This window comes from Hypanus sabinus, chromosome 19 (genome assembly GCF_030144855.1).
Source record: "Hypanus sabinus isolate sHypSab1 chromosome 19, sHypSab1.hap1, whole genome shotgun sequence".
NCBI lineage: Eukaryota > Metazoa > Chordata > Chondrichthyes > Myliobatiformes > Dasyatidae > Hypanus > Hypanus sabinus.
This window is the reverse complement of record NC_082724.1, coordinates 41,199,645-41,213,339: the sequence shown is the minus strand read 5'-3', so window position 1 is coordinate 41,213,339 and position 13,695 is coordinate 41,199,645. Positions and strand designations below refer to the sequence as shown.

The 13,695-nt window shown below is 35.6% G+C and overlaps 1 protein-coding gene across 1 annotated transcript in view; it reads left to right on the top strand.

The window, feature by feature from the left end:
• LOC132377892 (contactin-4-like) overlaps positions 1 to 13,695 on the top strand; it is a 1,978,611-nt gene that overhangs the window by 449,110 nt on the left and 1,515,806 nt on the right. The window contains exon 4 of the mRNA XM_059944356.1: positions 9,030 to 9,110. The gene's annotated coding sequence lies outside the window, so the exon portion shown is untranslated. The remainder of the gene's footprint in view (positions 1 to 9,029; positions 9,111 to 13,695) is intronic.

Here is a 13,695-nt window from a genome sequence, read left to right as displayed (position 1 = left end):
TTTCCAAAATCCAAATAAAACACACTGACATTTGCCTAACAACTCAATAGTTTCCCGTTTCAACAAAATAATCGGCTGTAGGAACTCAATGGATTGAGGAGTTGTGATGCAAAATTTTGATTCAAAGGCATCGAGTTCCTTTCCTCCCACAGATATTGCTCAGCTCCTGAATTCCTCAAGCATAGGGGCTCTTAACGTTTTTTTATACCATACCCTTTTGGGTCCAGTCTCAGAATAATATATTTAAATATATAAAATAAAATAGCATTACAAATGAAACATAAATATTGATTTTTAATGTGATATGTTAATATATGTGCTTCTTTAAAAATGCATTAAATATTAATACTATATATTTAAAATTTAGGCGTTAAACTTAAATTTTATGTTTAGAAACATAGAAACATAGAAAACCTACAGCACAATACCAGTGCTTCAGCCCACAAAGCTGTGCCGAATATGTCTTTACATTAGAAATTACCTAGGGTTACCCATAGCCCTCTATTTTTCTAAGCTCCATGTACCTATCCAGGAGTCTCTTAAAAGACCCTATCGTATCCGCCTCCACCATCGTCGCCGGCAGCCTATTCCACGCACTCACCACTCTTTGCGTAAAAAACATACCCCTGACATCTCCTCTGTACCTACTTCCAAGCAACTTAAAACTATGCCCTCTCATGCTAGTCATTTCAGCCTTGGGAAAAAGACACTGGCTACCCACCTGATCAATGCCTCTCATCATCTTATACACCTCTATCAGGTCACCTCTCAACCTCCGTTGCTCCAAGGAGAAAAGGCCGAGTTCACTCAACCTATTCTCATTAGACATGCTCGTCAATCCAGGCAACACCCTTGTAAATCTCCTCTGCACCCTTTCTATGGTTTCCATGTCCTTCCTGTAGTGAGGCAACCAGAATTGGGCACAGTACTCCAGGTAGGGTCTGACCAGAGTCCTATATAGTTGCAATATTAACTCTCAGCTCTTAAACTCAATCTCAATATTGATGAAGGCCAATGCACTGTATGCCTTCTTATCCATAGAGTTCAACCTGTATAGCAGCTTTGAGTGTCCTATGAATTTTGACCCAAGATCCCTGTAATCCTCCACACTACCAAGAGTCTTACCATTTATACTATGTTCTGGCATCAAATTTGACCTACCACAATGAACCACCTCACACTTATCTGGGTTGAATTCCATGTGCCACTTCTCAGCCCAGTTTTGCATCCTATCAATGTCCCGCTGTAACCTCTGACAGCCCTCCACACGATCCACAAAATCGCCAACCTTTGTGTCATCAGCAAATTTACTGACCCATCCCTCCACTTCCTCATCCAGGTCAATTATAAAAATCACGAAGAGTAGGGGTCCTAGAACTGATCCCTGAGGCACTCCACTGGTCACCAACCTCCATGCAGAATATGACCCGTCTACAACTACTCTTTGCCTTCTGTGTGCAAGCCGGTTTTGGATCCACAAAGCAATGGCCCCTTGGACCCGATGCCTCCTTACTTTCTCAATCAGCCTTGCATGGGGTACCTTATCAAAGACATATCAATGTGAAGGTTGTTGTTGCTTAGCTTGTATGAGAACATTAATCTGTGGGATAGTCTTTTACAAGGCAATACAGATGTCATATTGGACAGCCAATGATTTTGTTTTGTTAATATAATGGCAACAATTGAAACTCATTAATTTTGTATGGTTTTAAGTAATTTGATAAATCTACAAAGAAATAAGTAATCTGATTATTAATTAAGCAAAGTGTAAGATATTTAAGAAATTTGTACGCCAAGTAAGTAAAATAAGGCAGATTTTACAATTTATCCAAAGTTTTGATACTTTTATTGGATTTTAGATACTTGGATAGACACAAGGATCAGAGCAGTAGCTCAGGAGTTGTGTCCTTCCTGGAATTTGGCTATTGTGCGCATGGAGTTGAATAGTATTACAAAAGGCTGCACAGTCTTACGAAGAATCAAGAATATAGGGCAGTTAGGGGGGAGGGGTTAAGGGGAGGGGGTATGGGTTATATACATTGTTTTTTCATACTTTGTAACCATTTAAAAATGCAATAAAAAAAGTTTAAAAAAAAAAGAATTCTCGTTTGAACTGTCCAGTTCAAACAAAACTTTAGCAAACAATAAAAACAACTCAGCTCCTTCTTTTTATTGTTCTACAAACAAGTATAGATAGGGATAATGAAGAGCAATGCAAATGCCTGGATCACAAATGTGATAACATGCAACTTCACTGAAGGTGCAGGGCTGCTGAATATTTGACCAGCTACATCGCACGAATGTCAGCAGACAGGGAGACAGTGATTACATTTGATCTAGCAACAGATCTAATATCGCTGGTAATTTCAAAGTAGTGATGAATGTGCAGTTAAAAATATTTTGATATATTTATAACAATTCTAATGTGAGAATACCTGTGATCTCTATGGTGACAGTCACATGTACTGCTAATACTGCTGTGGTTTGTTGCCTATATTCATAATTGAAGGAAATGTGACATTTCAGTTAGAGTTTAGTGAAAATCAAGATGTAAATTTGTTCCCATCCAAATTCATGGATCCCCTGGAATCTATTCATGATCCTCCAGTTAAGAACCCAAGCCCTAGGAAATTGTTTGGTGCTTTAGATTACACATCTCTGGTTTCTTGTGTTCTCAGTAGTTACCCATTTCCATTCTTATCCAAATAATTGATTATAGATGACAAATAGCCATGGGCCTAGTACCAACCCCTGGTCACAGGCTTCTAGTCTGAAAATTAATCTTCCAGCATTGTATTCTATTTTGTACTATCAAACAAATTATGTTTCTAATTAGCTAGCTTTTCTTGCATCTCATCCAAACTAATCTTTCATAGCAGCCTAACATGTGAACTTCTATAAAAGACCTTATTAAAGTCCATATACAACAAGTTTACCATCCTGCTTTCATCAACCTTCTTGATTTCTTCTTCAAAATAACTCAATCAAAACTGTGAGGCATGAACTCCTATGCACAAAACCATGTTTATTGTCCCTTATCAATCCCTACCTTTCCAAATGTCCTTCAAAATTCCTTTACGCAATTTACTTACAAAAATGTTAGGTTTACGAGTATATCTATTAAGCTATCTAATACCAGCCTTCATGGGGAGGAGATTTTAATTTAGTTGCTATTGTCTTGTCTTTGGGAGGTGAAATATCAGTTAGGGACTGCCTCACAACAACTGCCCAGGGATTGCAGCAGCATCATGTGAATATCTGGAGGTTGGGTGGCAATGTGTCCGCATTGAAATGCAAGGCCCATCATCATTAAGTACCCTATCATCACTTTGCCTGAAACTCAATCCTTTGATTGGAGATCATGATACATATTGCAGTGGAGTACCTAATCTTAGAAGGGCATAAAGTGTTTTTCTTATAGCCTTTTGAAGGAAATCATCTCATTATAACACCAGAATTACTTCCCATATAAATTAACAGTGTATCTGCCCTTGAAAGAAATGGGGTATTTAACACGAGACAATGAGGAATTTGTTTTTGCACCATATTGATTTTAAGTGGTATCATTTGGGGCAAATGTTATTCAAAATTTTTCATTGTATATATCAGGTGTTTTTTTAAATTGGGCATTTTTCTATTTGTTTGATTAAATATGACATTTTATTGATGCAACTTGGACTCTTTCTTGTAAACACATGCAAATGTCTACTAAAACAAGTGACATTTTTGTTCTGAATAATGTTCCCATGCAATTCAGATTCAAAATGTTATGTTTTAGTAGATAAAAAAGCAGAACCTTTTATCAAAAAAATTACAATATCTTATTTTCAGTTACTCTGGAAGAACATTAGCAAATAAAATCTCCCGCAAAGGCAAAATTTATTCCACCAATGTGGATTATTCAGAAGAATGTTCTAATAGAGTCACATTTCTAATTTAATTTCAATGCTGAAAGAAGGATTCAAAATAGTTTTAATGTCTTTCAGTATAATACAATGCTTCATAAGCTTTGGCTACTGATAAAGTAGGAATTAGGGTGATACAGTTCCATTGCATTTTATTATCTTTTTTGAAAGCTAGGTGGAAGGATCCTTTTCTCAATCATTATTTGACAGGAGGGACAATTTTTTGAATATTATAATATGAAAGGACAAATGAGCTAATCTTCCAAGTTTTTCATATACCATAGAGGTATCCTAAGTGATCTCTCACTCCAGAGTCAAGTACTGGGGGCTGCTGCTGACAAGTCTACTTTAGACTACCTAAAGTTATGGATAATAAGAAGCATTTCAAGTTATTATGATGAAAAGTATTAATACTCTAATCATTTGTCAGATGGTGATGCGAAGGTATGCAGCAATGACATAGACTGGCTGGTTGAGTGGTGTCATGACACCAAATTCGCAATCAATTACTTCAGGAAGGGTAACGTTGGGAGAATATGCAACGATTCGCATTGAGGTTCTGAGTAATATTCCCATGCAATTCAGATATTATCATCTTGGAGGAGCTGACCTTTACCTAACACCCTAGTGATATTGTGAAAGAGGCATGCCATCAGCTCTACTTCATTAGGAGTTTGAGGAGAATTGATACTTCACCAACGATTGCTGTAAATTTCTATTGATGTGGAGTGACAAACATTCTGATCAGCCTGGTATGCTGGCTCCAATTCATGGAATTGCAAGAGGCTACAGTGGGTTGTAAACTCATCCATCTTGGACATGGGCACAATCTTTCCCAATATCAATGACATCTTTATGAAAGTGGCATCCATAATTAAGGACTCTCTATTTCAAGCATGCTCTCTTCATCTTACCACCATTATGGAGAAAGTGAAGGAGCCTGAAGGTCCACACTTAATTGTCCAGAAACAGCTTCCTTTCTTCCCCCATCAGATTTCTAAATGGTCCATGAACATTGCTTCATTATTCATATTTTTGTTTAGTTTGTAATTTATAGTCACTTTTTTGCACTACTGTTGCATTACAGCAAATTGCACACCACATCAGATCATCAAAATAAACCTGTTTCTGATTTTTGACCAGAAGTGCAGGATAGTGGGTTTTCATCAGAATTTGTGTTGTAGATTTGTCAAGGTATGACAAATCTGCCTGCACTTCTGCCTGCATGTTACATCATCTGCCCAGTGACTAAGGCTTCTGATACTCTATTGTTGTTATACATGTATGTGTTTGATATTTACAGTATATATGGAAAATATTACAATGCATTGGTGTAATACTCTCAAAAACTTACCATAATATTATGTGGGTAGTGAAAAAATGGAAATTAAAAGGGACTGTAAATCTATCCAAACCTTTCTGATTTTTTTCTTTCCAATCCCGTGGCCACGTTGCATTTTGATGGATTTGTAGGGAGCTTGGAGTGGTGGATTTCACATGTGTACTTCAAGACCAAAAATCACGTGGGATAAGGATAAACTTCTGACTTGCACCCTGCTGTTTATATCTTGAAATAAGTTTTTCATAGAAAAGTTATCTCTATGGTACGTAATACTAGTTTGCCAGAGCATTACATCTTGTCAAATCAAAGTCTATAAATAACGCACACTTCCCAATTTTTATTGTTGGATATTTCATAATAATCATTTTGCTATGTGTCACTACAAACAAATAAAAATACTCAGCAACTTGTACAAAAAATGACCAGAGAATAATTATGTGCTGACTTTCATGCAGATGAAGTTATACTACTGACAATCTTTTATTCAGAGGTAAGAGAAGATGCTTACTTCCATCTGTCAAGTGATATATGTGAACTTACCCAATCCATTTAGAATACGGATACTCTCTTCCTGCTGCAATACTTCCATTTTAAATTCCACCATCCAGCAACAACTTGACTAACAGATAAAGTGCTTTCAATTTAGTTTTAATTTGTCACACATATGAGGAATGTATGAATATTTCTCCTTTTCTTCCTGTCAATGCTCTATTTTGAGGTAAAATTATTTGTCTCTCATTGTCAGTGAATGCCTTTAACTTGTGTAATTACTTGCTAGGAAAAATTGCAATTATCTGCATTAAACTGAGTGTAGTACTATGATTGCATGATTAAAGAAAAAAGATAAGATGAGTGATGTTCAAAAAAGGTATTTACATAACAAAAGAAAATTACTTGATCACAGCTGTAAGATGAAGATGAAAGGCTAATAAGGGATGAATTACAGGTCTTACTTTTATGTTAGTAGATAGTTTGCAGTCAGTTTTCATCAAGTTAATTTGGACATTAGGTAGTCAAAAATATCATAAGGTCAAGATTATTTTTGAGACTGGTAAATTGGCTGTTCTTGCTGGAGTCAAATGGTTGCAGCAATTATTCTGACACTCTCCATTAAAAATAATTTATACTTTTTCCATTAATACCATTTCATGTAGGTGTAGCATTACGGCATTTGGAAAGGCGGGGAACAAATAGAAGTCAATATTTCTGGGATATGATAAAGGGAAGGGTTCTTTTTTAGTAGCAACCAATCTGCTGGAGGAAATCAAATTGAGCTGCATCTGTTTATGGGTGTAGAGGGGTAGGAATTGTTACCTTGAGTTGAAGCCCTATGTCAGGCCTTCAAAGGAATTATTGGTCTGTTTGTACTGGACCAGTGACACTAGTAGAATCACTACTTGCAGTGCATATCTCCACTTATAGCTCCATCTCAAAAAGTACCGATACTAAGGTTCAATGAAAAAAAATGTTAATCAAAGAAAAGAAAAAGCAAATAGTAAGTTCACAGAGAGCGCAGCTACGTTGATGATTAAGATATGGCATTAAGACAGTAATGACTAAGCTCCCCATGGACCCAAGCATTGTGAACCAGAAAGTGAGGAGCTCCAAAGATAGGTTGATAGAAAATGAATGCTGCAAGGGTCATTTCAACTAAATCCTCAACAGTGACACGTCACCCCAAAATACATAAGAAAGAGAACCCAGGGAAAGAGTCCATACAGAGTCTTGAGGTGAGCTCTCGCTTTCTGGGGAATCACCACTGGGATCCTCTGCCAGATTAGATCAGGATATGAAACCCAGTTGGTTTAAAATGACTTGCAAAATTCAGATTCAAGAGTAAAAGAGGATGGCTCTTTCACCTTGAGTTCATCCAGACTCGCTACAACAGCCATGTGTTCTACATGGGAATTTATCTCTACTGCCTCTCACATCATTCCTCCACTCACCTACCTTCCCTCTCTTACCTGGACTCACCTATTACCTGCCAGCTTGTGACCACCACCCTCCCCCACACTGAGGACCTTGATCAAAATATTGATTGTTTATTTCCTTCCAGAGATGCTGCCTGACCTACAAAGTTCATTGAGCATTTTGTGTGTGATGCTGTTAATTTATTTTTGGTTTTAATATTTTAAATTTGTTGTTCCTGTGCTTGGACTTCTATTAAATAATATACTGTTGGTGGCTGGTAAAAAGACTCTTACCAGGAAATTGTTATCACAGGAGAGCCCAACTTTAAAAGCATGGATAGAAATTACAATGGACATTTACAAAATGGAGAAGATAACAGCATTTGCTAATCATAAGTTGGAATAATTTGATTCATACTGGGAAAAATGGTTTAATTACATGATACCTCATAGGCCTGATTTTATTCTCACAAATCAATGAAGATGTTGTAAAAAGAAAGATCACTCCCTACTTGTACTGAGTTTTCTCCTTTTGCTTGTTCTTTCTTTCCTCTCTTTTCTATAAATGTATACCTTGGATAAATATTATGGAAATTTGTGGCAAATATGACTATATGATACATATGTATAATATCTGAAAACATCTTATGGAAATGTTCACTTGATGATGAACTTCAATAAAAAATAAATTGCAAAAAAAGAATTTGCTTTATTTGTTAGATTTTTTATGTCTCAATGTTGACACATTGTTAAAACCAGTCATGAGTTTGTTATCTGAACTAATGTATTTTATTTATGAGGAAAGATGAAGTAGATGATGATTGTTTTCTTTGAACTAAATGAGCAGTGGGTGGGAGGAGGAGAATTGTAATTGGGATATTTAAGTTCTAAGGAACTTGTCACAGTGAATATGAAGGAAATGCTTCGCTTAGTATGGAAATCTACAACCAATATAACTTAATTGGTGAAAGAATTAGAGGAGAATTCTACACGATTTTCATCCAGGTGGAGATGTGCTTGAAGTTTGCTATCTGATATTGTTGGAAGAAATACAGCACAATGAAAAAGTGTATCATGAGGCCTTTGAAGTGCTGTGATTTAAGGCTGAAGACCAAGCAAGTGAAAATAAATTGGTTCTTTGCCTATTGGTACAGTGTATGGGTTTTATGACCTCATTCTACTGTAAACTTCTTGTTGCATAAAGATAATTTCAGTTGAGTTCTTTAGTGTAAGCCAAATGATCCTTTCCTTATCTTGCAATGTTTAAAACATATACTGTATAAAACATTCCATGTTTTAATCTTCACTTATCTTTCTGCAGCAAGTATTTAAACTGTTTGACATTTGACATTGAAAATTAATGTTCCATTAATAATACCTCATGATGGTGCCATTAACAATCATTCTAAACACTTGAACTGTGATTCAAAGATCTGTCAGTCCTATTGTATATGAATAAAAAGCCTATTCTTTTCAAACAAAACTTTAGTTCATCAAGATTTAATATGATATTGCAAAGTGAATATGTGTGCTCTTGAAAGTAAATGGTTATGCAAATGCATACTTTACTTATTAAGTCCATGAAACTATTTGCAGTTATCGGTTCTATTGATTAGATTTATTATGACCTATGTAAAACAATAAGGCAAGTGCTGCTTTTGTCACAGAGCCCTCTTGTGACTGAAGCAAGTTGGGTTGGGGTGGGGGAGGGGTTGTATTTCAAGTGGATTTAATTCTGAATTATGGTAGGTGTATTTGAATAAAAACTGGATGTTTAAAGTAAATGAAAGGAGGATCATTTGTGAAATGGTAAGTTGTGTTGTATATTTCCCAGCAGGAGATACCTAATTTTGTTTGTCCTTTTCATTTCAGTGAAATAGCCAGAATACCATACTGATAGGAGAGGCTCCTCCCTTCCATATGCATCTTCTACCCATTTAAACAACAGTAGGGGTAAGTACTGGCTTTCTAAATGTAACTAGCGTGAGTGGATGGCAATTATGGAATTTGACAGAAATTGTCGATTCTGCATTGCATTGAAAGATATAGTATGGCACAAAGATACTTTGTTGGTGAAGGATCAGAATAATTTCCACCCCCCTCCCCAAGACCAACACATACTTACATGTTGTTGGTATAATCACACCAAAATAAAAGGAGCATTGATTCCAGAAAAACATAAATGGTATTGTGACATTTTTCTGTGCAGCATTCCAAATGCTCTTGCAATTTGTTTGATGTGGTTGGTAAAGGAATCTATGCCTAAAACAGTGGATTGTGAATGTTGCTAGGTCAAAGCTGCCCTATCTTCGTTGAATGTGAAACTGGTCATCATGTGCTGCGTAATTCCTCTTTTATTGTCTCCAAGCTTCAACCTGTATGTCAAGAATACATGTGTTTCTTTTAATGTATATCCCATTACTTTCTGTTCTGTTTTGAGTTTGGCAAAAGTTCACAGAAATGTTTTTTGAACCCATTCAACAAGTTAGTTTCAAATATCATCTGTCAGAATCTCCTGTAGCTGTCTTTCCTCACTACACTCTACTGCATGAGAGTAAATCAGCAGTGGAGGCTGGGGAAAAATTTCAAAATTTGCCTACATAAATTGGTATTGCATTTCCTTTGGAGCCTGTAGAGGCGGTTAAGTGATTAGCTGATTTAGCTCATTAGCTGATTAATTTGCCGAGAGAAGTAAGCATCCTTGTTTGCAAATGTATTTTAAGACCTGATTTGCTTCCATGAGATTCCTTCTTAAAGCACATAATGGATTTTAAGCACATCCAAATTTCTCTATTTTTAATCAAAAAGATGGTCAGCATATCTCGGTACAGTTAAGCTGCTAGATGTGACTCAATTAATAACATCCTTTAGTGTGCTGGAGCACACTTTATTTTATCCTATTTATGTCTTCACCTTTCAATGTGATTCATGCTTTTTACCATGTGTTACCAGATTTAAGAGAAAATAGGAGATTAAATGTCATAGGAGTGACATCTGCTTTGTATTCTGATGGACGTACAGCTGTTGAAAGGCATGGGTGTACCGTATGCCCATCAATAGAAAATCATGTTTCACTGGATGAAATTCTGTTTCAGAACTGTCAAGAATCTTTTGATTTTTCAACCACAGCATTGTAGAGGCTGGATTATTAAATGTATTCAAAGCTCAGGCAGATTTTTAGATTGGACTGAAGGCAAAGTTTATGAGAACAGAGCAGGAAAGTGAGGTTGAAGCTATGATTGAAGACAATAAACATATTGAATGGCAGACTCTATTGGTTAATTACTGCTTTCTTGCGGTGCACAAAGATTATATGCTGCACAAAAGTTTAACCCATTGCCTATGATTAAAATAGAATGTGATTACAGAAGTTTGTTCCACAGAATTAATTTACAAAGTTCAATAATGAATTCAGGAAATGTAGACCACTAAGTTTTGACTGTTAAATTTTAAAAGTTAGATGAATTTACTTACATATGTATAATATGGATTTTTTTAATGTCTGTTACCATTCTTCTCTGGGTGTTTGCGGTGTCTAACCATGTTGTGTCTGTTTTTGGAATGACTTGTATTCATAATACCTGGTTTGAAGTAAGTGTGTATCATTTTGCTGAACAGAAATCTTGTGCTACTTTCTATGTAGATCTTCTGATAAAGATTAATGAAAAGTGCTGAACCGAGTAACTATAAGCATCATGAAAAGATTGTGTACAATACATCACATTTCTAAGTGATTTAATTTAGAATACACATGCCCCAATTTTCCTTGCCTGCTCATGGGAATGACAAGTGCAATCATGCCTAACAATTCCAGACACAAACTGTTTCTCCTATCTTTCATGTGAATGCTAAGTTTTTAATGTGCTTAAATTAAGATGCAGTGGAGATGTTGCCCCCAGAAAACTGACATAAGTACACACAAATTGTTACAGGATTATTTTTTTTTATGTTTATGTTTAAGCTGTATCAAGTCTTTCATGATCATATCAATATTTTGTAATAGATTCTGAATTCTCTTTATTTGCTATTCGGGTATTCAGCTTGATCCTTAAGCTACATTTACTCAATTCAAAACATTTTTGTATTGAAATCTTCATTCAGCAGTCAAACTTGTCCTTCAACATCAATTGAAAAGTAAACTAGAAGAGTCATAATAGGTGTCTGCAAAATTATTCAGTGATGATTGTATCTTTATGATCTGTTATAAATCTGTGGTGGAAAGGCCAATACATTTCAGACCATCTTTTCCATCTGCTCTGCTATTAATAATATAATTTGTTCATATGTGGAAATAAAATCATAATTTTATAGCTTGAATAGAAGATACTTGATCCAATTTTAATGTGCTGGATTTACGTAATTAGGAAAACTACCTAATTTTTGTGTTATTTTTGTTTTCCTTTTTATATGAGGTGGTCTGTACTTGAAAATTGAGTAGGCAATCTATGACTCTAACTTGCACAATAGAAATTCAAATAATGGATTACCAGACAAGATGGACAGAAAAGCTGGTAATGATTTGATAGCATTAAAACTAAAAACTTCACTAACTGCAACATTATCAAAACATTAGGCTTGGGTGGATCTCTCAGTTATGGTCAATCATTGCTTGATCAAGATTAAAGAGCAGAAGTGGTTATTTTATGCAATAAACGCTATCTTCAATCTAGGGTTTACATGGACCCAGAACAGCAGGTAGGATATTTCTATGTGATCTCTATTAAAATAAGTTCCTATTAGAATACTTTCTTTGATTTGCTCTGGCCAAGTTTATATAATATTATTAGCCTTGATTCATGTTTCCAGAATAAACCATCCATGCCTACCTGATTACAATTTTTTCATTTCCAAAGCTGCCAAATCCTGTTTAAACACTATTCATTTTAATTAGCAAAGTTGTGTGTGCTCATTATGCACAGTGGTCAAGTTCATAGAGAAAGAAATAATCTGTTTTCACACAACAATCAAAGTGAGCTGTAGACCTTTGCACATTATCTTAGGCTAAGGAGCGTATTCTTACCTATTCACCAAAATTATCTGCAACAATTTAAAATAAGAAAAAAAGATACAAAAATGTGTATTCTTTATTTTGTTTTTGCACCTAATGCCTTACCCCATGTACACAAAAATTTATTCTGATTAATACTTCTGGTTTTGTTTGTATTAATTAGTATGTCATCAAAGTTTTTGGTAGAACACTAAGTGGTACAGAAGCTTTGATGGGCTTGCATTGTGTTATTAGGTTGTATGACAGCCATTTTAGAAAATTAGTTGTAATTTTAACAAGTTTATTTTCATGTTTTAACAACGCATATATAATTTACAGCATAAAATATTAACCACTGAGTTCAATGAATCTATCAAATCATTATCAGTGACGGAAAAAATCTTCAATGCCAGTGACACTGCCCATTAATCTGTTTACTGATGCTCATTTTGAGTCTTGTGAGAATCATTCAGCTACAAATCTTCTTACAGCACTGTCCCAAATATGATCAAAAAGGACAAAAAACACCTGGAAATGAGATAAGACAAACTGGCTGAAATGTCAAAGTGATGATTGACTGGCTTGGTAAAAATGAAGCAGAGCCAGCATATTTTGAACCACATCCAGAGGAAAGAAAGTAGGAATAGTGATAGGAGATAAGGTATCACAGATCTAGGATATTGTTCCAGGATACCTGGTTAGTTAATCCCTCTGCAAATTATTTTTTTTCTTTCCTATTCATTTTGCAAGGTGCAGCCGCTCTCACTATTCATGCTTTTGGATCATTTCACTATTTGAAATGTGTTTGCCAAGTTGTGCCTCTTTCTTTAAAAATAATCAATAATAACATTTTCCTGTATTTGGAAATGAGCAATACAAACACTCTCAAAAAATCTGATATCATCCAATAAATATGGGTATTGCTTGTTTGATTCCCAGAAGAATCACATTTATACAAAGGATGAAAAAGTAATGATTCAGGCACCAAGCCATACTAAGAGCTGCTGCTTACTCCTCATCAGTTTGAATAGCACCCTCTTTCCTTACAACTTAGTCAATTGTGATGACATTGGCTTCCACGTTGCACCTTCTCACATGAATGCAGATATGCAGATGCCTCCAACTTAACCAAGCGTGCTGCCTGAATATTGTATCAAATTTCATTTCAGAATTTACTGTTGAATCTAATCCAGTCTTTCAGGGAGAGCATTCAAATTATAAGTTTGTTGGCTCTTGTTTTATCAGCAAGTTCACTCCAGAGATTTAACATCTAGGCTAGCATTTCCAGGTCAGTGTTGATACAAGAGTGCTGTACTTCGAGTGGTGAAGGAGAAGTGATGATCTTTTGGTTGAATTATTAAGCAGAGACCCTGCCCACTCTCTTGGGTGGATGTAAACAATCCCACTGTGCTACTTTGAGTAAGAGCAGAAATGTTGTCGCAGGTGTCTTGAACAATATTGTTTACTCAACATTGCTAAAAAAAAATGGGGGGATTTGAAGAAAACTGAGAGCTTGTGCATAAATAGGCTTTCCTGTTTCAGAAAACACCA